We start from the raw sequence: 26,735 nt of genomic DNA, 5'->3' as shown, positions 1-26,735 counted from the left end.
CCCTACTGCAGCAGCAAGTGCATTGGCTTGCTCAACACTAGCTGTCACTGTTCAGGGATCTGTTCTACGTTTTATCTCAGTTATGAATTTTCAGGGCTTTGTCCAGCATATGTGAAGCTACTCGTGTATACATAACTTCTGGTTCTCTTTGCTGGTTCTGTTGATTCATGATCTATTTTAAGACACTCGAAAAAAGTTATTTCAAATTCTGTATGTATGTCTTCAGTGCAAGATCCATGTCAATAATACCACAGGCAAGATTTTTAAAGAAGCACTAAGGTGCTGTGTTTGCATTGAGGCCTGTGTTTTCTCCCTTGATGTTTGGATTTGCACACTCCAGAGTGTACCTGCTCCACATGATTTTAAGCTTGGGTACAGATGTGTTTCCTTTCTAGATGTAGTTCACGGGCTTCTTGGGGCAGACAACATGCCTTTTATTTTCTCCTATATTTGTACAGGGCTGTATGTGGCAAGATCTTGGTTCACATTTGAATTTGTTGATGCTGACATGACAGTGATAAATGTGGCTAAGTGTGGACTTGCAACTTGATAGCAGCAGTGTCAGCAGAGGTGGAAGCTAAGCTTCGCAAGTTTGGCCCAGAAATGGTATATCAATTATGAATGAGAGCACACGTGTTTTGTTGCAGGCAGGGAGGGTTTTGGCTATTGTTGAAATTATTTGGGAGGAAGAAAATTGGTTTTATTCCCAGGTTTGGAGGTGACTTGAAAGGATTTATGTCAGATTAAAGATCTTGCTGTGCAGAGAACTTTGATTAATAGGTTCACTCAGGAATCATAACTGCAATAATTGTAATTGGAGGCAGGTTTTTGATTAAGAGTCACCTTGTAGGGTCTCTCCTAACTGCTGTCCTTGAGAAAGTGGAAACCTGGAAGAGGAGTTTGTGACTTTCCATTACCAAGCTGGCACTAGAAAATGGCAGTAGCTAGACCCTGCTGTTAGAAAAGGCCTAGAGAATCAGCACAGCACTTTGTGCTCAATTGGTGCTGGTTTAAGTCACAGGTGCGTAGAAGTTGCATCCAAAGGGGAAAAAGCTTTTTTTTAATTAAAAAAAAAAGAAACAAAAAACCCCCAAGATTTCAGCATGAAGAAGTGTGATGGCAATGAGGCGAGTGTTGGACAACTTTGTCCTTCAATGACACTTCTGAAGTTTTATGTCATGGATTTTGCCTTTTCCATCTAAAATTGATATTGTGTTTCTGGGAAGAGTGCACAGAGCTCCTCTGCAAAGTTTGACAGAGAAAGTGAAGAGATATTCCTTTTTTTTTTTTTTTCTGTGAAAACTAGATGAGGGAACTACTGGAATAGAGAAGAGATGAGCTATGGGGCATTTACGGAAAGGAAAGCGGGAAGGAAAAAGACATCTGATTGTTCTTTGGCCTTCAGTCAAGCAGCTCTTTCTTAATATTCTCTTGCTCAGAGCTTTGTTAGATTTACTGTTCCTTTTAATGTCCATTGCTGAGTCTAATATTGAATAGTAGGTGAAAACTTTCAAAATGTCTTTGACAAATTTTGAAGATGGCATCCATAACCCAAGGGCCCCTCCTGTCCCAGGTGGAAAGGGAACGTGTGAGCTTCAGGCAGTGATGACGTTCTGAATGCCTGATCTGTTTGTACCAAGTTTCTACCCTCAAAGGGAAGAGTTGAGATCCTTTCTGGAAATCCGAAGTTAATGGTGCAGTAATAACTTGCTGACTTACTGAATATTCACAGTCTTTTTTTGACCCAGAAAATAAATCCGATATTAATTTCCTTCAGAATTAGAAACCTGGAAAGAACAATATGTTCTTAAGAAGTATCACTGAATGACATTTAAATTTTAAATAACTTTATTCAGTAAGTGGTTAAGAATTGCAGAAATAACCAATTGGTAATACAGGCCTTGAGCAAAGTACAATATAAGAAACACTGAAAACTGTTCCTCTGCATGATTAAGAGAGTCTGGTTTGCTGTTTTGATTTAGTGACTGGCTGAATGAATTCATTAATTGTGTATAACTGCTTTTACTTCTGGGTAGTAATTTTTTATTACAGATTTCATTACTGGATGAGGTTTTCCTAGGGAGGTTCATATCATCCAAAGTTAAATACATGAAAACGTTGAGGAGGCTCAGCACTTCCTTTTTACGTTGGTATTTTTCATGGCGTGGTTTTTACAAACTACAGAAAAATTCTGTACTTAAGATAAAACCTAAGTTTTATCTACTTGTGGTCATTACTTGGACTAAAAAAAAATATTGAAATACTTGCCATGTTCCTTGTTACATTTTTTTCTAAATAGTGGTGTGGGACTGGAAGACTCTTTTTTACCTGGATGGTGAAGGATGAGGCAGACACTTATTTTTGAAACACTCTGGAAATACGTAAAACACTTGACATTCAAGTACTTCTGTGTCTGCATTTGTAGAGTGAGAGGTCATGATATCCAGATCAATGTGAGTAAGAATATAAATATAGCATTTGCAAGAAATCAAGCAGCGTAGGAGAGATCCTGAATGTCTTGGCTTGTTGTTGGAACACTGTTTTTTATAGGAAAGACTCATTTCCTGGACAGCTTGCAAACAGTATGGTTTGCAAATGCCTCTCTTGGAGGATCTCTATCAGAGCTGTGTGGAGTAGAAACACTTATGGTCATCTCCTGGAGGCTGCAGGGCAGAAGTGTTGTGACCTGGCTGGTCCTTCTGGCCAGAGGGCAGCAGTCCCTGGAAGGCCACTATGTCTGTGAGAACACCAGTGTAGAAATTAGTGTTAGGAATCTACTGTTTTCTGAGGGATGTTCCTGAAAGTGAGAAAAAAAGAGAGCATTGAGAAATTCTCAGGTTTCCTTTTTTTTTTTTTCTAGCCCACATCTTCAGGTCATTTGTCTGCAAGTAGAACAAAGAGCTGTAAAAGACTGCAAGATGAGGACGATGTCATCCCTTCTCTCCCCCTCAGTTTTAGCTTATGCTGACCCCTGTTTTGCACTTGTGTAGCAGACGGGGTGGGTGAATCCCCAAGTCAGCTTTGTGGCAGTGGAGGCTACTGTGATGTTTTGATAAATCAGTTCTTGCCTGTGGGCTCTGACACTTCTAATATTACTTTGTTTTCTGTGAGAACAAGCTTTGCCTGTGTGATACCAAAAAAGAAAAAGAAAAAAGGGATCTTTGTGAGAAAAGAAGCATATGGACGTGATAGGCAGGGGTCTGGATAGGAAGCATTGGTCCTGTTTGCAGCAACGAGAGGCAGGCACTGCTTCCACTTCGTGTCAGCCTGTGGTAGCTCCTAATCCCTTGTGTGTGATTTGCTTTTTCTGTGCTTTCACCTCACAGAAACATATCTGCAATGTCAAACTCTTATTTACATCTTATTTACTGGATTCCAAAACTGGAATAATGGTCTGTGCTCCATGGTCTATTGCTCTGTGGATACAGAATGCAGAGAGCTGTCTGGTGAAATACAATTATACCACGTACGTGTGGATCTGTGGATAGTTTATTAAGCAGATGCAGGAATAAATCATATAGCAGTAAATTTAACATTTCTGTATTACTTTGTTTCAAAAGTCTTCATTTTGATCATTTGTATTATTTATAAACAGGATTTCAGGATGATTAAATAAGCTTTATCTTGGTAATCATATACTTTGAGAGCGAAATGTAGCAAAGACATAAAGGATGAAACTGATCTGAATGTAGCTGATAAATAAAGGGACGGTGCCATCCTATTTTTATCCAGAGTTTAATCCCACTCCAGAGTTAGGAAAGTGACCTTCACTCCATAATTTAAGAGGCAAACTAATTTTGACGGAGGTGGGAATGCATCTCTCTGGCGTAGGACTCATCAGAGTGAGTCTGAGTCAAAAGCAGTTGCCCTCTTGGCAAATAGGCTTAACAAGAAAACTTAGCTGAATGGATGAGCCTTGAAAATGAGTTGGCCTTGACAGTCAAGGAATTTGGTCTGTTCTGGGTGATGAAGGCTGAGAATGGAAAGCTGCTTCTGGGGGACATATTTAACATGCACAGCGGAGTGTGTTATACATGTAATTTCGATCAGGTGTATGTGTGCATATCCTTTAAAGAGGGACCAGCTCTTGTTTTTGTGTTTTTTTTTTTTTTCCTTCTATTTTTTCCTGGTATTTCTGTGGCTGTGGCTTCATTTTAGCTAAATACTCTTCAGTACCTGCAGAATTCTCTTGCACTTCTCTGTCTGAAGAGATTTTTTCCTTGCAACAGGAAAACAGTCCCTGTTGCCTCCTGATGCCTCTGGCCTGGGGTAGCGCTGCAGTGCTGCACCAAGAGGCAGATGTCCTTGCTGCACTCCAGTTGCTTCCTCTTTTACCCAGACCTCTGGCTGCTCATTTGCCAATAAGTGCTTTTATGGCTGGTTTAGGCTAGTAGGAGAAAATGGCTTTCAGTCCTGGGAAAACAGAATATGAGAAAGTTAGACGCATTCATCATTTTCTGCAGCTCAGACTTGATATGACCTCACTTACCCTCAGCAAGGAAAAGCCCCATTTCATGCCTGTTATTTCCCACTCTCGTCCTAATAACTGTCTCCACTCCCTGCAGGATATAAGCCACCTTCTTCAGAACTCAAGAACACAGATTTTTTTTTATCTCAGTTCTAGGCAGTGTATTTGCACAGTGAGGCGTGTGTATTCTTTAGGGACATCTCCAAAGCCCAAACATCCTTAGGGATATCAGATCCCGCAGCCAGAATCTGATGAGTCAGCACTAAAGATAGCAGAAGTTTTGTTATTTTCTTTTCTACGCTGAATCTGCAGTGTGTCACTACGTACATTTCTCTACTGTTGGGTAGGTTTTGATGTCAGTTGCTTTTTTTTTTTTTTCCTTCTAATATTTATTCAGTTTGGAACTGTGTCATGGTTTCTATAATTTTAGACTGCTTCTGAGGGTTTTTTCTTTAAATCATCGTAGTTGGGGAATTGCAGAAACGGTAGAGATTCAGGCCTTGGCATAACATCTTGCTTCCAGGATGTGTGATGACATCAGGAGAGCTGCACCCCCTCAAAGTCAGTGTACTGTGAGAAGAGAGATGATATTGAAAAATGGGACAGATTCTCTTCACAACTGCCAAAATCAGTGGCAGAACGGGACTTTGAAAAGTATCTGCCATATATGGAATAGTTTTGGAGCTCTTTTGGATTGTTTCTGGCTAACTTATCACCTAATCCTGTGTGAGAAAAAGAGAGAGACTGGGCTCAACTTCAATTCCTGTGCAGAGAGGGGTAATTTAATGACAGTTTGCTTTGTGTCTGGTGGAGGTAAGCCAGATTTATCATGTTACCTTTTTTTAAATTGAGGTTTCTTCTGTGTTTCTCTCTTCTTACACTCCAATAAAAGTACCCTTTATTTAAATGGAACCAACAAACAAAAAAGCAACCTTCCCTCCATGTTGCAAACGAGACATTTTAAAAAGGAGAACTCATATTTCTATTCCTCCCGTTCCTTTGTTGCAATGCTGTATGTTTTCACATAGGAAGAAGCACAGGGAGGTTACCCATTGCGTGGTCTTGCAAGCTTTGAGATTTACTGGATTTCTCTCTGGGAAAACTGCTGATGATAGGGTCTGTCCCATCCACAGGCAGGTAGGAATGCAAAGCTCACATGCTAACTGCTCCAGGAGGGCTGGGTTACAGCCAGGACTGCTTTGTGGTATGGCCAGGATGGTGACTGCCTGCAAGACAAGATCAGAATCGGTGCTTACGCTGTGTTCCCTAAGCTCTAGACAGAGCTTGCGTTGTCTGAGGAGCTCATGCACAGGAACAGGAAGATCAGAGAGATGAGGAACTAGGAAGAGTTGAGACTATTGCCTAAAATTACCTTAAATTTTTAAGCATTGGAAGGGTCCAGTGATGAGAACAAAAATATAAACAGTTCCTGCAGAGTGACCATTTGTGAAAGTCTCTGCATTAGTACAGGCAGGTCTGAGGCCTGTATGAAATTTGTCCACAAATAATGAGTGAAGTCAAACAATGGTGTATTCCCAGCCTGAGCCAGCTCTTTCTGCGCTCATTTTGTATTTCAGTGTGTAACAAAGCTTTGTCTTCCACATACTTTGGATTTTTTTTTAAATTGGAATTGGAACATGCTTTCAGATGACTTGGTTATAGATTCACATGCAGTTTCTGTGAAGACTTCAATGCTTAAAGGCTGTTCAGACCTCTGTGGTTAAGTTAGCAGCTAACAGTCAGCACAAAGGTTTGCTCAGCAGCAAAGCACTTCCAACATCTGCAGATGACAGCAGCAATTGATATCACTTGGGTCAGAACAGTCAGACTTGTGAACAGAAGCCTATCCCTCAACTAATGCACTCAGCTTGATCAAATGGGAGTGTTACTGCCAACAGCATTTAAAAATGGATGATGAGTGGTCTTCCACTCTGTCCTGCAAATGTTTTGAGGGTAAAGAAGAAGATCAGAATTGTTTTTGAGTCAGCTGAAATAAGCAATAGTTCCTTGAATTGGCAAAAGCTCAGCATCTGAGATATGACACAGGACAATAATAATGAAATATCCCAAGTTAATATTTGCAGGAGTGTCTGCTCAGTAATTGTGCTGTCTTAGAATTGATTTTCTCTATGTGAATGTAAATATTTTAACTATCACTTAATTTTCCTACCAGTCTTGAATCTAAAGCTGAGCTGCATTTCCTTCACTTACACGTAGCCTCTTGGGATCTCAACAGCCACAGCATATTAATCATCACCATTGTGATGCCTCTTCTCTCTTGAGCTGCTCCTTCTCAGGCAGCTTTTGTTTTGTCCAACAAGTTGGTGGTTCAGGAACCAACCAATGCAAGCTCCTAGAGATACATCCTACATTTACAAACCTCAAGTTACCTACTATGGACTGAATGTTGCTGTATATCCAGGAAAAAAATATGCCTTCTTAATTGAAGGTAATGACTTTGACTGGATGAGAATAACAAGAAAACAAAATAATAATAATGACTCATGCTAACAGTATGAGGAACTCCCTGTTTACAAGCTTCATTTGGCTCGCTTTATTCCTTCAGTGTTCCCAGCAGTGACTGCTAATGGTTTTTGGAAGTCCTGAGTTCTTGGTTACCTGAGATAGTAATAATGGGCAATGGAGGTCCCTGATTCCAGAGGGCAGGAAAGGCCTGTCCTGAAGCTGCAGTTTCTTAAGTGAGCACTAAACTGAGCATCAGGAGTCACTAGGTAACTTTGAAGATACTCACTTGACCACAGCTCTATGTTCTGAACTCACTTCAGGCATCTTTGTGTGCACATGTGGATCAATGCAAGTCATACCCGTGCCTGCGTGTACACTGCTGAACCATCATTCTCCCTCATGGAGATGAACCTGTTTGTTTTCTAGCATGACTGTATTCTAGCCTGCTTTTCTGTTAGTTTCTGTATTTCTGTTTTCAAAGACGGAGAAATGCAGTAGCGTGATTGTTTTCACTGACTCTTTTTTTAAGAGATCTCTTTTTTAGTAATTGTTTCAGACACAGGTTGGAAGTAAAACTTGCTATCTCAAGCTCATCAGAGAACCAAGGCCAACAGAAGTAATTATTAAGTTCTAGAGATGCAAGTTTTAGAGAAATTGCCAAAGTTAGCACGGGCAGTGAATTTAGTTGCTTGCAGAGGTGATGAGTTTATCTGCTTCTCTGATGGGAAAGCTGCTGTTCAATTTGGAGTGATGCAGCATGCTTCCTTGTGATGCTCCCAGTGTGTATTACTGACAAGCAGATGAGAACATGGGGGGGTCTTCCTGGCTCAGAAGGAGAAGCGCTTTGTGATGGGGTGAGCAGGAGAGCACAGGGCACAGCCCTGTTTCTGATGCTTCCCATCAGTGCAAGGGGGGAATATGTCCTGGTGTCACCAGAGCTTGCAAGGCTTTGTCAGAATGAGAAAGGAATGAGAAAGGAATAATGGGGCTTAGTACCACCAGGCACTGTCAGTTCTTCCTGCCATTTTCTTCTGTGTTTCTTTTTACCAGATGTCACCACAGTTTTGGCTTGTGATCCAGAATCCTGGAGGATACCAGCTGTTGTTAGGATTGGGTCAAGTGAAGGACTGGGGTGCCAAGTGCCTGTCACTGCTCAGGTGTGGAGATGATATCTCTATTTAGCAATCATCTTTATTTAGTAATGGCTGGAGCTGAAATTCTTGGCTTTAGCATGGACAGCATAGTGAAAAACTGAAATTTCCCTCACTCTTGAATAAACAAGAAATAATTCCTTAAAGGCTAAGCTATTTTTCTTCATTTTTTGGGAAGGTTACAATTTCCTATTTACTCTCTCAAACTGGCTTCTGGCCTGCACGTGTGGCACCTTCCTAGATTGCTGTACGTTTTTACAAGACCAGCAGTGTTTCCTGTGAGCCAGGAAAGTGTAAATCATTATGTGCACAGCAGGACTATTCAGAGATTATCTGCTAACCTCCAACTCGACGGGTTACTTTTTTTCTTCTTGCTGTCAGTTTTAGCTTTTATGTTTTGCTTATCTACTTTTAAGCGAAGTAGTGTTGTTCTAGACCCTCCCATTTCCCCTTTGGAAATCTGATTGACCTAGAGGGCCCTGAACAGAGAACCACCTGGGCTGTAATTGCTTGCATTCAGAAATACAGTTGCATTTATCATATTCAGCCAGCCCTGCTTTCTCTGGTAGTTTTCCTTGCACTGTCTCCTCAGGTTTGCTATCAAGAGTTTTGAAGATATATTCGCATTTCAGACTTAAATATGAACTCCATTTAATTAAGATAACATCATCAGGATAATTAAACTTCCTAAGATGGAGCAAGTAAGCCCTTGTGATTCACAGGCTGTGCCTTGTGACTTTGTGCTGCGCTGGATAGCTGCACACATGTCCCAGCAGTGTGGAGAGGCTCTCTGATGTGCACTGGCCAAAGCTGCAACCTCACAAGGCAGGGGCAAGTGTCCTGAGTCTCCTTCAGTCCTCTTCTTAGGAACATGCTCCAGGATCTGACCAGAACTTCATTTCATAAGGAACTGTGGTTTTGGCTTGTTTGTAGACACAGTGTTTTTGCTTAGGAGCTCTTTGGGACAGCATCTTCTCACCAGGCTGCTGATGTCTTTGTCATTGCCGTACTGTAAGTGGTGGGACATAGCGTGGCATGGGTTTGGCCATGTGCAAGAGCTGCCTGCCACTGACAACATAATGCAGCACTTAGGGCAGCCCTCTGCTCTGTATTGCAGTCCTACAGAACTTTGAGGCAGATTTGGAGGGTTACCTTGAATATTCAGACCTTGTAGTGTGTGAGAGGTTGGGGTGGCATCTGTCTCTTTGATTGAAGAGATATTTCCATAGTCAGGGTAAAACTTGACTGGATGGGAGGTAACTTTCCTGAGGCTGCTGTCAGCTCTGAGCTGAAGACTTAAATGCCATTATTTTCCATGCTGATTGTCAGAAAAATGACATATGCGTGAGCTGTGTGGCTTCTTCATTGCTTAAAAAGCTCTTAGCATACCTCAAATTTGGGGTCAGTGAGGTATCCTATGGAAATAGAGCTAGTTTGTATGCCATCCAGAAAGAGGTTTGCTCCTGACAACCTTTGAACCAAGGTATTAAAAGAAGTATTTCCTCCTTTGTAACTAATCATATAGGAAAGGGAGTTTGACTAGTAAATGTGTTTTTATGAGGGTACTTTTCCTTCTACCTCATAATCTATGCAGATGAAAATTATTCTTTCCATGAAGTACTTGAAATCATTTTCTTCAGAAATAAGGGTAGATTTGGTCTGTGGCTTAAAAATTAATACTTGAACAAATGATTGCATAAGGAAATGAAAAGACTGACATCTTTTTTTCTGCTAATAAATACTGTGGCTAAGGATTGGTTGATTAAAAATTTCTGTCATTTAAGTCCAAAGGCTCATTCACATACGTTGGCCATAGAAGAAGCAGACAGATGGATGTTTTGCCTATGTGGATCAAATGTTTCTGAAATTCTTGATTTAACAGACATACAGATAAAGCAGATAAAGCAGAACTGAGCCAAGGCAAAATTGCTGAGTGCGATGCTTTTTTTTTTTTTTTTAACTTTATGACTCATTAAATTGAGGATGAATCTATGCTACAACTATCTTTAATATTAATGTGAATGCTTCAGAAGATGGCTTTCATGGCAGACAGTGGAAATACATCTGTGCCTAATCTTGAAGCAGGTTCTTCTTTCTTTCCTTATAGCAGTGGCAGGGAAGCCATAAAGCAAATGGAACTAGCACAGCATACCTTGTTTTTCAGTGTCCAGTGCCAGTTAGGAGGTTCAGCTTTGTGCTTCCGAGTCCTCTGCACATTTTGTTCATTTTCCACTGGACTGAAGCCTGCCTGCTCGGGTGCTGTGTGAGCCCATTCCTTCTGCATGGCTCTGTCGTGCCCTGGGAGACACTGAATGAGCGAGAGCAGCCTTGCCGTGTTTCCTGTTTGTGAAGCACTTCCAGCTGGGGACAGAAAGTGCTGTGCACTATTGTGTTCAGCTGCGTTTGTTCTAAATAACTCTAACACTGCTGCGTGCTTGTTCCTTGCAGAAGAGTAGAACGTCTTCCAGTAGGCTGAGGGGTACCCGGACTGGGCAGTAACCACTCTGAGTAAACTCTTCTGCTCCAGCTCTTTTCTTTGCTGTGCAGTTTAAATCGAGGAGGTTGCAAAGGAAGGTTTGTTGTTGTATTAGAATTCTTGTTTGGAGCTGGTGTGCAGACGTGCAGAGAGTTTTAGATGAGTAGAGTGATTAACTTGCAAAATGTAGCTGTGATATTTGTGGTGAAGGAGCTGTGATTTGCTAGCATTCTTTTTTGTCTCTTTCCATGAGGAAACCAGTCTCAGAAGCAGAGCTGAACAGGGGTTGGGACTGAAACCCTCACCGTGCTGCAGCTTTTTCAGTGTGATCCTTTCTCTTCCACTTGATGAGCTTCTGAGTAACCCTGGTGTACTCTGTAATGTGCTGTGCAGGGCTCCCTCGTTGCCTTTGAGGAGGAGACAAGCTCTGTAGTACTTCCAAAGCTCTGCTGATGAAGTCAACGTAACAGATTTATTGGAGTCAGTCAGGTATCTGAACAGAGGTGTTTCCAAGCAGGTATAAGGTCAGGATATGAGCACATCCTGAGCTCTTATTAAGCAGAGACTTGAGCTGGTAGCTACTGAACAGAAAGATTGTAATTTATTTTTTTTTGCAGTGAAAGGCCGTAACTTCCTTCCTGAACCCTTTGGGAAGGGCTGGGAGGTGTCAGTGCCTTCCTGCAGCAACTGGTCAGCTCTGGCTGCATGTACTTGGCCTGTGTATGGGGCACTGGTGCTAATGGGAGGGCAGGGAACGTGCATGTGTGTGCAGTGTGCTTCACGCCGGGGGTCAGTTCTAGGATGGGGGTGCGATGGAAGAGGAGAGCCTTCCATGAAGATGCTTCCCCAAGCTGAGCAAACGCCACCTTGTATACTTCACAGCTGACGCTTAAAATAGAGATAATAAATTGATCCATGTTTTGTTTTGTTTTTAAGCTGGTTTTCGGTTTCCAGATTGGCTTTTAAGTATCTTGTTGCTATGGAGAATGAGCAACTCTCTGCTATGTAGTGGGTGCAGAGAGCAGCGCTCCTCGCAGCATGGTGCTGTGCTGCCTCGCCATCCTGCAGCTTTTTTCCCCAGGATAATACGGCTGTGGCTGGTGTGCTGCTGTTTGATCTTGTCTGCATTTGTGATTGATTTCTTCCTCCCGTGCCCTTTAGGAATGTTTTTTCACCATCTCTGATCTTACTTTATCTCCTCTGCCTTTTTTCTCAATGAGGGCTCCCTTTGCTTCCAAATGGAAATGAAACTTAGCAAAGCCTTATCTTTTCTCTCCCAGATTTTTTTTTTTTGCAATATTTACAGCCACAGAGAGATGCCAGATTTGCGGTAGGCATGGGAAAATATTTTGTGACCGATGCATCATCTCTCTGTTCATAATTTTTTGAAGTGCAAGAGGCCAGGATTCTGATGCAGTGTGTACAGCAGAGACAAAAGGTTTTTCTTTGCATTGACAGAAAGTGTCTGCCAGTGAGCTGCCACCGCAGTGCAGCGGGCACGGCGACAGGCATGTCAAGAGCTATGCATATCATGTCAGACGTGGCTCTGTCCCATGTCACCTCTCAAGCTCGGGCTTGTCCCTGCCAGGCAGAGGTAGTGCAGTTGCTCATGTGCCCTTCCCAGTGAGGAGGCGTGTCTGAGGGGCAGAGAGGAGAAGGGGCAGAGCAGTGGCAGGGAGCGTATGGACTGAAGTACCCTTGGATGTGAAAGGGAGCAGCGTGTTTTTTCAGTGCTGTTGTCAGAGCCTTGGAGCCAGAGCTTCAGGTGCATTTCTGGGCTTGAATTACTGAGTGCTTTGTTTGTACTCCTTGCCTCCCCTGCTGCCAGTAACTGCAAGACCAGTTAGGGGGAAAAAAAAATGAATGGTATTTGCATTGAGGATGCAGAAATGAGCAAGGGAAACTTGGAACAAACCAGAGGAAATGCTGTGAAAGCAAATTCACTTCTTTTGCTGGTGGTTGCTTGCTAGCTAGAGACTGATCCCGTGATTGTGAAAGGGTTCAGCTCCCACTGGGGCTCTGAAGAGAACAGGCCGCTTTTTCAAGGCCATCTGCTAAGCTTGTGGGTGCTGCTCAGTTCTGGAGACCTGTGAAATATAAAAACTTTGTCTGCTTGTTCATCAATGAGAATGCCATGTGCATGCTGGATTGACCCCAATTTTTCTCTTGGTTTCTTCTTAATTTACTGTATTAAATTGAATTTGTCTCTGTTTTCTGAATTATCTCTGATCCCCTGCAGTGAGCAGAAAGCCTGCTCATCTCCTGCTGCTGCTCTCAGCTGATTCTGCGTTGTTCAACTTCTCTTTGCTCATTGTGTGTGCCTGTCTCCAGCCAGAGAAATCTTAACTGTGAGGCTGCTCTGGCTGCCTCTTGTCCTTCAGGGCCTGTATTTGCTTGAACTTTCTTAGCATAGCCACAAAAGCAGTCCCAAAATGAAGGCTCAGATTTGCTGTAAAAAGGGAAGTTGGGAGAGTGGCAGCAATGCCTGTGGTGTGGACTGGTGCTTGGGATGTGATGGATTCCAAGGTGCTTAGCAGCCCTGCAGGGACACCGCTCCATGAGGGAAATAACTGGTTGTGTTCTAGTAGCCTCTAGGTTAATAGAGGGAGCCTCTAGGTCACAGGAAAGCTTTGCTGTCAGGAGAAGCTGACAAAGTGGAGCACAGGAGGTTCCCTCTGAATACCAGGCAGCGTTGCTGTGCTGTGCAGGTGCCAGAACACTGGCACAGGCTGCCTACTGGCTGTGGGATCTCCTCCTTGGTGATGTTTAAAAGCTGCCTGGATGTGGGACTGGGCACCTTGCTCTGGGTGTCCGTGCTGGAGCAGGGGCTGAGCCAGAGGGATGCGGAGGACCCTGTCCACCTGAACCTGCCTGTGGTTCTGTAAGATGAGGCTGTATGAGCTGTCTGTTAGCATGGTCTGCTTAGGAGCTGAGAGTTCAGTGATCAGAATGTAAAACTTGGCGAAAAATTTGGAGACTTTTCCAGGATTATCTGCTTATGTCTCCATGCCGACACTTCTGCATATTGCTGAGTTACTTATTTTGGGGGGGGAAAACAAGGTTCTCATTACTGAAGCAGTTATGCTTGGTGATCCCTCCAAGGAGCAGAGTCAGCTGCTCTGGTCTTTTTGCATGGCTGGAAACAGAGGAGGGGAAGGAGGAGGAGGAGGCTGCTCAGTTCAGCTGGCAAATAGTAGTTGCTAGAAAAGGAATTGCATGTCTAAGAAGATTTTCATTCTCATTTTATGTACAGGTGCTCTGGATCTGACATTAGGGAAATAGGTGTATATATACTTAGCATAAATACAATTGTTGTATTTTTGCAAAAACAGGAATGTGCTTATCTGCTGAGAGAAGCGTTGAAATGTAAATGCTCATCATCATCTCTGCTGGTAAGATGAGCCAAACTGTGAGGCTGAAGGTTGTCAGGCCCTCTTCTTCCTGGGAAACCAACTGAGATAAGATTTCCAGGTAGAAGCCTAAAATGTCAGAAATACGTAGATGTGGAGATTTTCTAATATCTTGTAAGGTAAATAGGATACTGTACTGAGCAATAACTATTTGATAAATTCATGCTTTCATTTAAAGATGTATATATGAAATGTATATATGTATATGGAGCTAGTAGGTTATCCCCATTGAGTTTGTTCCTTTTCCCATTTAAAATGGGAAATGTTTGTTACTGTGTGTAGCAGGTATCGCTTCCAAGTCCTGCACCGTCACTGCATACATAGTGATCATGTGCTGGTACAATGATCATTAGAAAAGCTTTTTTCTCAGGATCCAGATTTGAGCAGTGTTGTCATGAAGGGAGTACTGTGTTGTTTAAAACCTTGAGGACAGGCAGGATGCCAAGATTAGAGCTCTTCCACACACTTGTAAGTATCACAGAATGGCTTATGTTGGAAGGGACCTTACAGATCATCTAGTTCCAAGCTCCTGCCATGAGCAGAGTTGCCACCTAGTAGATCAAGCGGCCCAGGGCCCCATCTAACCTGGCCTTGAATGCCTCCAGGGATGGTTCTCTGGGCAGCTGTGCCAGTGCCAAATAGGCCCAGTAAGCTGAAAAAAGCAAACTAAATTCTACAGCACAGCAAAGCTCTGGATCGTCTTTCCCTGAGAGTCCTGAAGGTGACCCATCCAGCATTCACAATGATTTCAGTTCCTGGTCAGCTCAGGCAACACTTAGTCACTGTCCTGAAAAAAGGACAGATTTTAACAAGGAGTTTTATATCTCCATTTTTCTTTTCTTTTTTTCCACATAAACTCATTCTTGCCAACGTGTGCAGTAGGAGACATTTGTGGTCTTGCAGGTTTGTAAAATCTTATATATTTGCTAAACAATTGCAGTGTGAGCAGCAGCAGTCTCATCATGAGTGGGAAGCCCACAGCTGGAGAAAAGAAGGGAAGGAAAAGCCCTTGAAGGATGATCTTTTCATGGTTCTTTGCTGATACGCTGTGAGGCCGTAACCTGATGGCTCAGCAGCTTGCGGGCTGGTCCCTCACTCCGTAGTCTGTGTCAGCAGGGTGTTTAATATGACAGTGCTTTTTGTGATCCGAGCTGCTGACTTCTGGGACTGCTGAGCAGATGGTGACTACGTGAGAACACATGTAAGTGGCTGACACTGTAGATCTTGTTTTCCCCAGTTGTCGCACTGTTTGAGATGCAATGTTTAAGATCAGGGTCAGTGTAAGGATTTCATTCCTTAGGAAAAAAAGTAGGGGAGGGGAAAAAACACCCCCAAACCAAACCTGAATATTTTGGTACCTCCCAGTTCTGATAACCTGAGGTACAGGAGTCTTCTCAAATCTTCCTATTCAACAGCTCTGCCAAACTTCAGAGAAGACTAAAATAACGCTACAGAATAAGTTTCCTGCATAGTGTGTTATGGGTTATGGTGCTGTTGCAAAATTCAAGCGTTTAAGTAAGTGTGAATCTGGTTTAAAAATGATACTTTGAAAGAAAATGAGGGCAAAGATTCCCTAATATCTGTAGATAAAGGCATTTGCTATTTCTTATGACTTCCACCAAGGACAAAGAAAAATGATGGTATAGTGTCTCCTCGTGATCACTTGAAAGCTGCAGTGTACTGCTGGATTCCTCTTTGGCAATCTTGTCAGACTCGAGTGACTGAAACGTGTCAAATTCTAATAGACAGAAACAGAACCTGAATTCAGAGTGTGCTGTCTGCTTTCTTGAGAGATGGATCTCAGAATAGATCAACCTTCTGACGCTTGTTCTTATGTCAGCACCTCTACCTTGTGAAAATTTAAATATTAAGCGTACTATCTGAATCAGAGCAACCCTTCAGGGTCCAAAACCAGCCTGCCTTGTTCACACAGTACACTTTTTACTCCATTTGCAGAAGTTATCTTCATATGTGCTCTTAAAAAATAATAATTCTGAAAACTTTCGTGTTTGGAAAGGATACAACTTGAGAACTGTCTGGCTAATGCACAGCATTTTGTTTTTGCAGAGTCACATTGGGTTTCTCAGTAAAGAGCAAAGATTGCTAGCTGCTTAGATGAGGAAAAGTAAGATCCTACAGGCTTGGAATCATGGGAAACTTGGTTGGGACCAGCAAACATGGAACTGTATACGTGTGAAGGAGCTGAAGTATCATGATTGGAAGGAAATCTTTCTGAGGAAGTAAGGCTGGGGGCACTGTGCTCCAAATGTCACGGTGTCCTTCTCTGCTTTCTGTAAGCTGTTTGTTTCCAAAATTTTCTGTTGGAAGCCACAGCTAGCACTGTTGCATCTGAGGCATTTATTTTGATGTTGTGACTGTAAATGCTCAGGAAAGAGCTGCTGCCTGAATGGAAGGACATATGAAACCAGATTGGTAGCCAGTGCAGATGCCTAGAGAGCAGCCAGCCCCTTAAGAACCATGGGGAGTGAAACACTGTCCTACGAACCCTCTGAGCCAAGGGGATCTGTATGTCTGCTTTTTATTGCAAAAGGGCTAAATTAGTATACTCAGCAACATGCACAGAGAGTGGGTTGTATTTTGCCCTGCTGATATAAGTGAATAATTGAATAATGACATTTCAGACTTTTTTTTCATAGTTGGAGAAAGAACAATACCCATGTACTGTGTGTGGTGAGCCTGTCCAGACAGCTCACGATAGTCCCAACTGCTGACCCCAGTATGAGAGGCCTCCTACGAGGAGGTGATAAAACAGTGCTGGTGTTGTATGACAGGAGTTTTGTAATGTGAGTAAATATCATCTGCTTAGCTGTGAGCAAATGAATCCTTTAAATATCACAGCGATAGATACCTTGGGGAAGAAACAAATGCATTGGAAATGAAAGCAACTGGAAAACATTGTAGTCTTTAAACAGAAATCTAGATTTTATCTTTTTTTTTTTTTTTTGTCATTTTTGTCTTCTCTTGAAAAATGCAGGCTGCGCAGGCGATGTATCAGATTTATTCAAATACAAAAATAGAGCTCCACAGCGTGAAAAATGAAAACAACTTTAGTTCGAGTAAGTTTATAGATAAATATGTTCCATCAAGAATAGGGTGTTTATTCTGCAGAGCTCTGATGGAATATGTTCTTATAAGCCCAAGTTAAAGAAGATTTCTAAAGGTAAATTGTCCTAAATTAGCATTCATCTGGTATTATATGTTCTAAAACAAAGTAGTATTGGAAAGCAGACATCTGAATGTGCTAGGCATTCACAAGGTGGGCAAAGTACAATTGCTTATTTCCTTGGAAATGTACTGGCCTGGAAGGTTCAGGATTTTTCCATTATGTTAATGCTCCTTGGCCGCGTTGGTGTTCAGCAATCTTCTGTTGCGTGCTGCTATGCGGTGCCTACACAGTGGGATCCTGGTTTTCAGGAGGGCTGGGCCTGCAACTATTAAGTCTTCATATTAATTACAAAGCCAGGAAAAGGAAATTGCAGTGTTGTTCCTCTTCTCGGAGGAAATCAGTGTATCTGATATTTAATTTAAAAATAACAAGCACCTTAAACATCTTGTGCAGCTGAGCAGAAGGTTCAAGTTGAGGTTTTTCTAGAAAATTTGAAGGCCAAATGTGCCAGCAGGTAGGGGCCACCCATGTTCCTGCAAGCAGTAGCATTTTCTGGGAGGAGTGTAGGAAATCATCCTTATTCTAAGTCTCTGAATCTGAAAGCAGTGGTTTGTGTCCTCTTGCAAAGGGTATGTTGTTCCTCTTGTCACTTGTATCACCTATGACATCAGACTTTATCATATTCTGCTGCAGTTAGTTGGCTTGGGGGCTGCTTTTCTTTGTGCCAGAATGTACCATGAAGTCCTTCTGCCAGCAATATTGTAGCTGAAATAAATACAATACACTTTAGTGGGAATTAATTGAAAATTTAGAGAGTCGTTCATGGTGTGTGACTGCGTTAAAAAATTATGTATCTTTTGTTTACAGTATGGATTCTTTGTCTTCTCTGCTTTTACCTTACTGTTCTGTGGCTGAGAATACAAATCATTATGGTTTATTAGTGTGCTCTGATATTCTTATCGTTGCACTTTGTTACATATAATGAATGAGCTAATAGACTAGAAAAGAGGGTAACAAAGTTTTGCTTATCATTTTCCTGGTGTAATAACAAATAGATTTACTGACATAGTTAGCTGTACAGTTAATTGATGGCTGCATGTTTGCAGCCAAATTCTCTGCTATTGTAATGGTGAAATGAATGGAATTTTGCCAGCAAACAGCTTGGCCTGTTTTCTGTTGGCTGCCTGGAAATGTGTTTTTACTTCTCAGCCGCAGTGTCTTGAAATATCTGTCTGCAGGTAAATCATGTTAAGATGGAAACTCATTTCTAGGAAACAGCGGATGTTTAGGGGAGCTGGTGAGGGATCACTTCAGTGCTGGGCTGACTGTCACACTGCCCATGGGCATATTCCTGGTCACTGGCCATCAGTTGCTAGTGATGGTTTTGCTTGATTTGGCTGTTTGTTGTGTATTTTTGTTTTGCTTTAAGTGGAGGTACAGTGCATCAATAAATAAATCAGAACAAACATTCCTACATGCACGAAACTTTAATTCAGGAAGCCGGTGTCTATTGCTGGGTGGAATGATTGTTTTGAGTAGCTGAACTAGGTAAGCACATGTTGACATTTTTGTTTGTGCATAAATTCATTCTTAATGTTACATGGCATAGCTGGATACAGGGAACATTAAAAGAGCTCGACACTGTCTGAACTGAGATTGTGGTGTCAAGCAGGAGGTGAAATTCACTTCATTCTAATCATTGATTAAAATTTTATTAGCAGGCTTTAAAGATGGTGGTGGGGCAGCTCTTCAGGGATGAGCAGCCTAAACATTTGCCTTCCTGTTTCCATGGCAGCACATCATTTTCATCCTTTCAAGGCAGCAGAGATTGATCGCGTTGTGTACTGCAAGGGTATTACATTCAGAAGAGCTGTGTTAACAGTGCGGCTGCTTTCCCTAAACCTTGCTGTAAAATATAGCTATTTTAGATGATTGTTAGAATAAAAAAGTGGTTGGGACAATTGTGCTTTTTTTGAGAAGGAAATTGTGGCAGCGGAGTTGAAAACGAGGGAATAACCAGCATGGGGGGAAACAATTGGTGTGACCGTATTAATGCTCCTCATCAATAAGGTGAGATTCTAGCAGCAGTAGTTCTCAGGCCGGTGGTTACTGCTAAAATCCATGGAAGTGTTTTTGATTTGTATTATATGGGACTGGAGTAAAGCTGAAAACTAGGAATGGTGGCCATTGGCAAGAACCAGTTTTCCAGCACAGTGGATCTTAACCTTGGAAACACACTTGGAGGTGACGTTTTCCAGCTCAGCATCATCCATGTGGTAGCTTTCCAGGATGCTTGAAGCCACCTCAAACTGTGGCATATTCATATTTTGCTGTGAACTCAACTGTTTTCTTGGTTTGGGGATGTTGAACTTGTCCATCAAATCATAGATTTCTAAGACTCGGGCAGAGCATCCCGGTGCTGTGTACACACAGGTCTCAGCTCCTGGGAGTGCAGAAAACTCCTTGTAAAAAAGTGCATCATTTTAGTAATGAGAAATCTCTCTTAGAAGGATGCTTCTTTTGTCTTGTCTGAGGGACATGAATAATTCAGTATGTCCCTATGCAAATTATTCCATGAAAAAAACGTGCATGCGCCTGATTTTTCTCTCTCCATTTGTGTAGTGTCAGTTTCCCAGTGCTGAAGCTTTGTCAAATACAGCAATGTGCTAAAGTGTCTCCGGAGCCAATCACAGCCATGTCTTCTCTTTTGGCATTGTGGAGGCTTCAGTTACTTCTGAAACTGTGAATTTTAAAATGCTATTTTAGTGTTATCATTATAGAGGGAAAGAAGCAAATTACCACGGGGGAAGTAGTTAAGCAATGCACGAAGATGCAGATCTCCACAATATTTTCCTTTGGCCTTCGCGAAGTTTCATTTTGTGTTTCTCCGTTCGTATAAATTTTTTCATGAGGCTCCGTGAGACACGTCGAGCACTGCTGATAAAAATGGAGAGCATTCACAGCAGCTGTTGCTATAGTGACGTGGTGCAGCTCTTTGCCTGCTGCTCAGAAAGCAAAACCACCTGCAATTCCTTAGATCCTTTATTGGCAGAGAGAAAATGAAAGAGATGGTGCTGGTGTGCAGGTACCGCGCAGATTCTGGGTTGCTCTGACATCCTTGCAGCTAACGTTGTCTTTGTGCACAGATCTGCAGAAATGTGGATGGGAAGAGGACAGGGAGGGAACTGGACATCGTGGGGGGGAAATGATGCTGCTCACAGAATGTAGAAGACAAGGAATAAGTACCAAGCTGAACTAAAAGCAGAAGAAGAACTAAGTGCTTTTTAAAGCCTGCTAAGTTTTAACCCTCCATACAGATACAAATGTCACGCTCACCCAGTGCTGCTGCTAGCCTGGTGCTGGAATTCAGTGCTTAATCCTCAGGGTCTGACCAGTGCAGGTGTGGAAATGAATATTGACTCTTAGGAGCAGATTTTTTTTCTTTGACGGGTCACATACATTCAGGAAGCCTAAAATGTCCTTTAACGTGGCTTGTCTGTACTGAACTTACTCAACTCAATTCTGCTTTTCCTATGCATTATTTTCTTTTTTCTTTCCTATAAGGCCATTAAATGTAGGGCTTGGTATGAGCTAATGCTATAAACCATTGGCTTTATAATGTACCCTGGTTAGACAAATGTCCCTGGACTGTAGACAAGGAAACAAAAGCACTAAGGAACATTCTCCTACAGAATTGCTCCATAAAGCAGGCCTATGAAGGGCATCTTTACCTTCATGATTCCCTTCAGGTTCTTTCTGTGACTGAATGAAGTAGATTGGGTTTATTTCATATCAGTCACCATGTGAGAAAGGACAGTTAAGTGCATGATGTCTCATCTTATGTTAAATTTGATGTTCATTTTTTCAAGTATGTTCTAAATATACAGATGAGCCAAGATTCCAGGACCCAGTAACACCTTCTCTGCAGGGCTTTTATTCACTTTTTTAAGTTCCAGTCATGAAGAACAATGAATATCTAATCCCATGGATGAATAAATAATAGAATTCTTTTACAGTTGCTTCATTATTATTTTCATTACTAACATCCATGGGCTCACAGTGAGATCACACCATGTTGTAGAGGAGGTGGTGAAAGATGCTCTGTGGCCTAAAGAGGCAGCAATATGAGTAGCTAAAATAGTCCAGACCAGGTGGGAAAATGTAGAAGCAGCAGTTAGTGAATTGCCCGGGATCAAGCAGTTTTGCCATGCTCAGCGGCTTATTCCCCTGGTATCTGCTTCCTCTTGTGATGGTTTCTACCATTCACTGGGAAAATCTGACTGATCCCTTCAGAGCTCATGGGAGGATTATGTTTTGGCTTTCTGAGGCAGAATTCTCCATATATTATGAGAAGGTTTAGAGTCACGGGGCTAAGAGGTGCAGGGCTTTAGGGAGAGAAACTGATAGCTGAAAATGAAGGAATTAGTCATGAGTCAGGTTTTTGCTCTGAGCTGCAGGCAGCCCTTTTTCTCATAGCTTCTTTTCTCATTTCAAGGGGAAGCAATTGGTCCCCTTGCTGTTCCCATCAAGGCTTGCCTTTGCTGCTGAAATCCTGTTTAGACCTTTGCATTTGACAAACTGGGGAAGCAGTGTTGAACCCAGCCTGCAGCAGAGCTGGGTGGCTAATTGCATTACTAGAGAAATCAATCACACACCCCTGGGACCTGGGTCTGACCCCCGCAGGCTGACGTGGATGCACCGGGCTTGCCTGTGGCTGAAGGGTTGAGGTCAGTATCAGCTAATCAAATGAAATCCTCAAAAGTTGAATTATGCATGTGAAGTCATCATCTTTTAGTTGTTCTCTGGAGAGCCAAAAAGATTCTTGGTAGCTAAAGTGTCTGAGAAGCATCTCTTGGAGACAGCAAGAAAGATTTTTGCCAGTGGAAGCACTAGGACTTTCTAAAACAAACACAAGCCCTGCTCTCCCCAGCCCTCAGCACTAGGGAAAAAAGAGAAGAATATGTTGTGAGAACTAATTAATTAGAAGGGTCTCCTGCAAAATTTGTGAAAAGCTCTGCCTTTCATGTTGAAAAGTAAACATTTAGCTCAATCAACAGCCTTTCAGCAGGACAGGTTGCCTCACAGAGAAGGTGTTGAAAATCAGAGCTGCTGAAATTAATGGAACCATATTTCTGCACAACGATATAAAGACAGTTCTAAACAGCAAAATGCTGCAACTTAAAGTCAGTCCTGTTTCCTAAGCAGTTAGTGAAATGTAATGCCTTACCTCCACATTTATTCTGTACATGCAGATACCAGGAACAAACCTGATTTAGATACATATATCCTTTATTCGCATATGCAAAGTCTATATTTCAGTGTAGGCATTGTGTAGGGCCTGCCAGCTGTAATTCTTTCGAGAGAGTTTTAAAATGCTGACACAAAAAAGAAGGGAGAGGCTCTTATTTAGGGTAAGATAGCATATCTAAGTGTTTAAGTGGTTTGGGAATGGGTCACATTTGTTAAAGATTTCTGCAAAATTGATTTGACACTTGAAAATCTGTCCTGAGTATCTTTAAGAAACCGGCAGTCAAGAGAAGTGGCATCTTGGTTTACTCATGATTGGACAGGTCTGTCAATAAGTGGCCTTGTAGAATAAGGTTATTCTGTAAAAATGGTAAATTTTCTTTACTGCTATTCAGCGGATCTTAAGTTATCACAAGACTTTTGAAGTGGTGTCAAAAAAAAACAACCTTCATGAGACACCTCAACGTTGTCTGACATTTGTGCTTTCCTGGCTGGTTGTTCTGTTTTCCAACATCTTAAAGAGTGAAAAAAGCTTCTTACATAGTCACATGGCAAGTTAGTGGCAACTACTTTGTATAGCATTCATTTATTTCTATATTATATGCAAAATGCATGTATATCATGTCTGGTCTTCTTTGCTGCCAACTGAAGCTTGCTGTTTCACCAAGAGTGTGATTTCCAGTTCAGCTTATTGTCTATATAGCTGAGCCTACCTTGAGAAGGTGCAGTGGGAGAGGGAAGAAGTTGGCTTTCTTTGTGGACATGAGAAAGAGCAGCAAGGCCAATTATGGAGATGCTCTATTTCCAGTGTTTCCATTTCCTCTCAAGACAGGAGAAAAAAGCTTTGAATTGTTTATTTGGTCAAATATTCATGTCATAGTTTGTTCTTCTGAAGAATACTTTGTTATCCCAGATTTCTGGCAGAGAAGGTCCTTCCAAAATGGTGCCAGATATTCCTGTCCTGATTCCAGCTGGTTTCCTCTTCACCCTGAGGTTATGCAGTGGATTGGATGGGACAATGCCAAAGAGTGTCTTAGGGGCTCAGCTTGCATTCTCTGTTCTGATCCTCTGACCTTCTGGAGCTGGCATGGAGCCTGTGGATCCTTCTGCCCATCAGCTGTCTTTATTGTCACTATGCCAAAGATATTTTATTTTCCATCCTCAGATCCCTGCATCTGATGTATAAATGCTGTTTTCGATGTGGCTCTTCTGCCAGGGTCCAGAAAATGGTGCTACAGCAGAAGTTTCAGAAAACATCTCTGCAGTATTATGGGCAGGAGAGTTTCATCTCAGGATGCTTTTCAGCACTTGCCTTCTTCCAAAGACCAACTCTGCTTGCTGTCTCTACTTAAGGAGCAGTTCCCAGTTCAGAATCCAGGTGTCTGTAACACTCGTGGAAGCAAAGAGGAAAGAGAAGAAGAGGAGGCTCAGGGGAGACCCTATTGCTCTCTGTAACTACCTGAAGGAAGGCTGTAGTGAGCTGGGGGTCGGCCTCTTCTCTCATATAACTAGTGAAATAACTAGAGGGAATGGCTTCAAGCTGTGCCAGGGGAGAGTTAGGCTGGCCGTTAGGAAACACTACTTCTCTGAAAGAGTGGTCAGGCACTGGAATGGGCTGTCCGGGGAGGTGATGGAGTCACTGACCCTGGAGGTGTTCAAGGAACATTTGGATTTTGTGTTGAGGGACATGGTTTAGTGTGTACTATTGGTAATAGGTGGATGGTTGGACTGGATGATCTTGTAGGTCTTTTCCAATCTTGGTGTTTCTTTGATTCTGTGGAAGCATTGAGGTGCCCCCAGAATGCACTTTGAGCCTTCTGTAACAGAGATATTTGTCTTTCCTAACCACAGTAATTCAAACGGTGCCATTTGCACATTTCATCACAAATTCTCTGACATTTCTTTCCCAGTATTGCTTATCTTCAAGAGAAGGCTGGAAAGAAGTGGTGTGAAGAGGAAGCATAGGTATGGACTTGGGATTTACAGAGGAGGCTGAAGGGAACACCGCAAGGAGAAATATGGAAAAGCTGCTCTGGTGTGGTGATTCTGCTCAGCTAAGTGGTGAAAGTTTAGTCCTGTGTTTTTCTGAGACATTTTTTTTGCCAACTCAGTATTGAAGCTCTTTTGCTTTTCTTTTAAATAAGAATAATGGATTTGGAATTAAATAGTTTAGTGGAATAAAGTAGCTGAAACACAGTATAATACATAGGAATATAAAAAGGTGAAAGTTGGTAAGCTGTGCTTCACATCTTGCCCAGAGTCTCTGTTGTTCACCAGAAAAACAAACATGTCAAAATTGGTGTTTATGCAACTGGTCTAGGCTTTGCTTTTAATGGATATTGATGGCAGAACATTTCCCTTGCTTAATATCAGCGAGCAATTCCTCTGGACTTCACTCAGCAGTCATATATGGATTTGAAGTGATATTTGGAGAAACAGATCCAATCCTGCCTTCTGGGAACTTTCTTTTTTAAAGCTGTCTGCTTTGATTCTCTTGCTGAGCATTTTTAATTCTTATGGTGTGATGCTCATTTTTTTCCCACCATACTTGAGATAGCCTATTCTCCCACTACTTCTACATCTGCTATTGATCATTTACATAGGTTTTCCAGAATGCTTACTTGGATTTCAAATACTGCTTAAAAAATACAGCAGAAAAGTAGTGGCTATATTCTTAGGTTTCTGGTCTTCCGAGCTATTGGTTACCTGGAAAAGGAAAGAGAGTTTGTGTGTCTTCTCTGATAAATAATATCTGGCATAATTTGCTTGTCTGAATGGTACGGCTGAAGCCTCCAAACATTTATTATCTCTTAAGGAATTGAAAGAGCTAGAACACTTGGGTTCTGCTTTAGAGAAAGTTTTTTGCTGAAAACTCTCTGATTTCAGAGCAGCCAAACCATGTGGATGGGATCGAGGGTGCAGTTTGTGGTGGGATTGCTTTGTAGGATTTTATAATTGGGTTTTTTATTTGTTTTGTAAGGTGTTTTTCTTCAATTTCTGTTTTACCTGCAATTTAAGTTAACACAAGCACAGCCCAGCTGAGCCAATCTAGGGTCAGAAAAAACAAACCATTGTGCTTTATCTCTGACTAAACAAATGCAGCTTATTTTTGGTGCACACACTTAAGATCTATGAAGTCATGGGATTTTTTTCTTTTTCTTTTTTTTTTGCTTGCTTGGTTTCATCTCTTTTCATAGCTCTGTCAAAGTCACTCTCTATTTCCTTCTTTGAAAGGGATGTGATTAGTTCCCAAGACTGTGTTGTGTGAGGGAAATGATGGTTTTAAGTGGCAGCAGAGTGAACATCCTAATGTTAACACTGTCATAAGTCATTTACTTTTTGCTCATTTCAGGTGCCTAAATGACCCAGCTGCTGTTTTGCTTCTAAGTAGATCCTGAATTAACCCCTTCAGACCCCCAGCGTGATGGCTAGTTTAAGAATCCCTATAACAGTAGACGCAAAAACGGAGACAGGCAAGGCACATGGTCTGTAGGAGATTTATTAGATGTGCACTTGCACTACAGTACAGTGTGGTATAGGCACGTCTGAACCAGATACAAGTAGCCTAAATCAAGAACAACAGTGCAGCACAAAAAAGTAATCCACAAATCTTGCCCAGAATGGAAGGTAAATCAGCTCGTCCTGAATTTCCTTTTTTTCCAGCTATGCTGTAGCTTGCACCAAGCTAGGTATTTTAAAGCTCTCACAGGTACACATGCACTGCAGTGCTATCGCTGTTGAAACTGCAGTGCTGCTCTTGCAGGGAACTATTATCTGAGCCGTTGTGCTATGCTAACATTGCAGCTTGAAACTCTGTCAAAGTAAGGCATCCTAATAATTTAACTGCTGGCTTTTAACTGCTTGTATAAGGTGAGGTTTCCATAGCCATGAGCAAATTTGCCAGTACTATCAGTATGGAGGGAACTGAGAAACTCAATGCCCACTTCTTTCTTCAACTTTTCTCTTGTGTTTTAACACTTCTGCTCATGACTTCTGGACTTCACCTCAAATTACCTGTTAAGCATGGGGGGAAAAAAAAAAGAAAAAAAAAAAAAACCCTCACTTGTTTAATATCTGCAAGCAGTTTTTTAGTCTTCACTCAACAGTAACACGCATTCATATAATGTGTCTTGCAGCTAGACCAAAATGTGGCCCTGCAGTTATAAAGGAAAATGAAAGGGAATACATCCAAACTAAAGCCCATTTAAGCACAAAGCTATTTTACAGAAGATGGCCAGAAGGTTTATGTATGTCACCTCTTGGTTCTGAGTTACAGAGAATTGCATTCTCCAGAAAAGGACATGTTCAGAAACAAATCCCAGAACAAAACACTCTCTTTTATTGGTGCAAACAGCCCTTCAGGGGAAGAGAGTAGCAGTCAGACAAGAAG

At 41.9% G+C, this 26,735-nt stretch overlaps 1 protein-coding gene and 1 long non-coding RNA gene across 5 annotated transcripts in view; one reads left to right on the top strand and one right to left on the bottom strand.

The window, feature by feature from the left end:
• Positions 1-26,735, top strand: part of TPH1 (tryptophan hydroxylase 1) — a 267,702-nt gene that overhangs the window by 109,093 nt on the left and 131,874 nt on the right. The window lies entirely within an intron of this gene.
• LOC116216650 (uncharacterized) lies at positions 1,868-11,080 on the bottom strand. The gene is made up of 3 exons (XR_014883407.1): positions 10,238-11,080; positions 5,518-5,694; positions 1,868-4,413 (listed from the first exon to the last, which is right to left on the bottom strand). It is a non-coding gene; the product is annotated as an uncharacterized LOC116216650 (long non-coding RNA).

Source organism: Meleagris gallopavo, chromosome 5 (genome assembly GCF_905368555.1).
Source record: "Meleagris gallopavo chromosome 5, MGAL_WU_HG_1.1, whole genome shotgun sequence".
Taxonomy (NCBI): Eukaryota; Metazoa; Chordata; class Aves; order Galliformes; family Phasianidae; genus Meleagris; species Meleagris gallopavo.
Note: the sequence above shows the minus strand (reverse complement) of the source record. Positions and strands in the feature narration are given on the sequence as shown.